Source organism: Coenobita brevimanus, chromosome 89 (assembly GCF_032717465.1).
Source record: "Coenobita brevimanus isolate Jiangsu-jjx chromosome 89, ASM3271746v2, whole genome shotgun sequence".
NCBI classification, from domain to species: domain Eukaryota; kingdom Metazoa; phylum Arthropoda; class Malacostraca; order Decapoda; family Coenobitidae; genus Coenobita; species Coenobita brevimanus.
The window spans coordinates 14958199-14961980 of record NC_137042.1 but is presented as its reverse complement, the minus strand read 5'-3'; the positions used below and the strand labels follow the sequence as shown (position 1 = coordinate 14961980).

General features: G+C 46.8%; 1 non-coding gene across 1 annotated transcript; it reads right to left on the bottom strand.

Moving 5' to 3' along the window:
- Positions 1 to 1466: 1466 nt before the first annotated feature.
- On the bottom strand, positions 1467 to 1585 carry LOC145411493 (5S ribosomal RNA). The gene has a single exon (XR_013899434.1). It is a non-coding gene; the product is annotated as a 5S ribosomal RNA (ribosomal RNA).
- Between the last annotated feature and the right edge of the window lie 2197 nt (positions 1586 to 3782).

The following is a 3782-nucleotide window of genomic DNA, read 5'->3' as shown; positions in this document are numbered from 1 at the left end:
TTCCCAACTTAATCTTCTTCATCGATTCCACTACTTCCGCCCTACTGATCTCTTCCTCCCTCCTCTCATCTCTTCTTCTCCCAGCCATTCCCCAACCACTTATACTCGCACTGCTCTCACTCTCTACATTCAACAAATCCTCAAAGTGCTCTTTCCATCTCCTCAATTTCTCTCTCTTCTCCACCAACAATCTATTTTTCCTATCTTTCAGTCCCCTACTAGTTCCCCATTCACACTGCCTTACTTTCTTTACCTCCTTCCAAAACAATTTCTTACTCTCCCTCCATTTCACACTCAGATTCCTCCCAAACTCTTCATCCACTTTCTTCTTACTCTCCTTCACCAGTCTCTTAACCTCCCTTCTCCTGCTCACATATACCTCTCTCTTCTCTCTCTCATCTTCTCCTCTACCTCTACTCGCTAACCATTAACTATATGCCTTCTTCTTTTGTTCCACAGCTCGTTTCACCTCATCATTCCACCATGCTGTCCCTTGCACACCCTTGCATCTCCTCCTCACTCCACAAACCGCCTCACACGCTGCACCTATCTCTTCCATGAATATCTTACCTACGTCTTCCACCCCTTCCATCTGCTCTAGCTCATACCTTCCCAATCTTTCTTCCACTATGCTCTTATACTCTGTCATTTTCTCACTATCTTGCAATTTCTCCACTCTTCTCACAGGAACTGCTTCCTCCTGTCTTCCCCTTCGTCTCCTCAACCACTTTCTTTGCAGCTCTACCTTGGGCCCTTGGCCATCACTAAGTGATGGTCCGAGACTCCATTTCCCCACCCTCTCCACACTCTTGCATCCAACACTTGTCTTCTCATTCGTTCATCCACACACACATAGTCTATCATTGCCTTTCGTTCAACAAGTTCACCATCCATCCTCCTCATTACGCTCCATGTATACCGGTGGATCATCTTATGATGAAAGTAGGCGTTGGCTATTGGCAACCCCTTACAAGCACAGATGTCCACCAAACCACTACCATTCCCATCTACTTCAGCTGGCACACCCCACTGACCAACCACTCCATCCACTCGTACATTCCCAACTTTGCCATTCATGTTTCCAATCAACAGCACTCTTTCGCTCCTCTCAAACTTATCCATACATGCTTCTACTCTTGCCCAAAACTCATCTTTCACTCTTGCCACTCGATCCTCTGTTGGGGCATACACACATACAAGCGCCCACGCTTGTATACCTACTTTCATCCTCACTCATACAATCCTTGCACCCACTGTTCCATACTCTCTTATATTCTCCTTCCACTTCTTGCTTATCATCATACTCCCTCTCTTGCCCTCTCATTCTCATTGATTCCCGCACATATTCATTCATTCATTCATTGCCAGACGCCATGTATCCCAAACGGGGTGACCAAGGGCTTAGAGTTAATTGTTTTACAGGGAGGGGCACTAATCCTCCACCAACCCCACTTGACACGTAGGGATGCCAACAGCATCTGGTGTTCCCAAGCGGTCCCCCATCCAAGTACTAACCAGACCCAACGTTGCCTAACTTCGCTGATCGGACAGGAAGCGGTGTACTCAACGTGGTATGGCAGTTGGCCCCGCACATATACCTAAACCATATTCTCATTCTCTCACCCTTTCACCTCTCCTTTTAGTTTCAGTCAATCCACATATATCCACTTTTGCATCCTGAAGCACCTGAACAATCTCTCTCTCTTTCACTTCATCATTCACTCCTCTCACATTCCATGTTCCCACCCTAAGAATGCCCTGTGTCCGTTCCTTAGTCGTCAATGTATGGTCCGTCTGGGTCCGAGGCGCTTTATTCGCTTTTTTAATTAGTTCTTTTTACGGGGTGGGGCACTAACCCACCACCAACCCTTTTAGTCGCCTCGTACGACAAGCAGGGATACTGGGGGAGAATTCTTGAAACCCCCCTACCCCCAGGGGGTAAATATACGCAACGACTTATCTTGCCTTCGTGTTCCTGAACTCGATTCTTCTGAATTCTCTACACTCTGGCTTCAGCTTTCCTGTCATTCTCTGACTAAATATATCTGTGCTGTTTACTTATCCCCTAATTCTACTGACTATCAAAAATTCTTCGACTATCTTACTTCTATGATGGAACACATTCTATCCATTTCTCCATTCTCTGAAATCTCCATTTTAGGAGATTTCAATGTTCACCACCACCTTCGGCTCTCCCCTCCTTTCACTGATCCACCTGGTGAACAAGCCTACATCTTTTCTAGCCTTAATGACCTAGAGCAGCTTGTACAAAATGGGAGAAATGGAGTTCCTCCAAGTAAGCCCTGTATTGGACTATATAGCCCCACTAGGGTTACAGGAGGGAGCTACCTCTCCCGGCACGGCAGCCCGGGCGAGGCTCGAACTTGCAATCCCCCGATCACAATTCCAGCGCGCTACCACTGTGCTACCGCGTTCCCCGAGCAGCTTATACAGTACCCTACCTGTATCCAAGACCGCCTTGGAGAGAGCTCCACATACTTGACCTCTTCCTTACAACTAACCCTTCTGCTTACACTGTTAATCTTTTCTCTCCGTTGGGCTCCTCCGATCACAACTTTATCACCTGAACCTGTCCTATCACTCTGGTACGGCCTGTGGATCCTCCAGGGAAATGTCGTCTGTGGCATTTTGGAGCCGCGGATTGGGAGGCCATCAGGTAGTACTTCTTTGATTTTCCCTGGAATGATTCTTGCTTCCATGGCCGGGAGCCATCTGAGTGTGCCTTGCGCATTACTGAGGTTATTCTCTCGGGCATGGAAGCATACATTCCTTTCTCATATCCTTTGACTAACCCAAGAAAGCCTTGGTTTAATGACGCTTGTTCTAATGCTGTCCGCAACAAGGAGAGAGCCTACAAAACGTACCGGAGCCAACCCACCCCTGAATCACATGATCTTTACGTTTCTGCCCGGAGTCATACTAAGTCTGTTTTTCGTTCTGCTAAAAATAATTTCATCCGTAATAAATGCTCTCAACTCTCCAACTCAAATTCTTCCCGCTCCTTCTGGCACCTTGTCAAAAACCTTTCTAACAACCGTACCTCATCATCCTTCCCTCCTCTTTTCTACTCTGATGGTCCTGTAGCTATTTCTTCTACTGATAAAGCAGATCTCTTCGCACAGACTTTCTCCTCCAACCCCACCTTAGATGATTCCGGTGCTGTTCCTCCATCACTTCCCGCATCTGACTTACTCATGGCTGACATTAAAATTTCTTCAGCTGATGTATTTTCTGCCGTTGCTGGCCTCAATACTAACAAGGCATATGGGGCTGATGGAGTCCCTCCTGTTGTTCTCAAGAACTGTGTTTCTGTGCTTACACCCTGCCTTGGCAAACTCTTTCGCCTTTGTCTGTCAACTTGTACCTTTCCTTCTTGCTGGAAGTTTGCTCTCATTCAGCCAGTCCCAAAGAAGGGTGACCACTCCCAACCCTCCAACTATCGTCCAATTGCTTTAAAGTCCTGCATTTCAAAAGTTTTTGAGTCAATTCTCAATAGAAAAACTTTCAGGCATCTTTCCTTTGACAACCTTCTTTCTGATCGTCAGTAGGGGTTTCGCCAGGGACGGTCCACTGGTGATCTTCTCACCTACCTTTCAGACTCCTGGTCATCCTCCTTCGGGACTTTGGCGAAAGCTTTGCCATTGCACTTGACATCTCAAAGGCTTTCGATCGAGTCTGGCATAAATCTTTAATTTCCAAACTGCCCTCTTACGGTTTCTATCCTTCAATCTGTGCCTTCATCGCTAGCTTCCTTTCCGGTC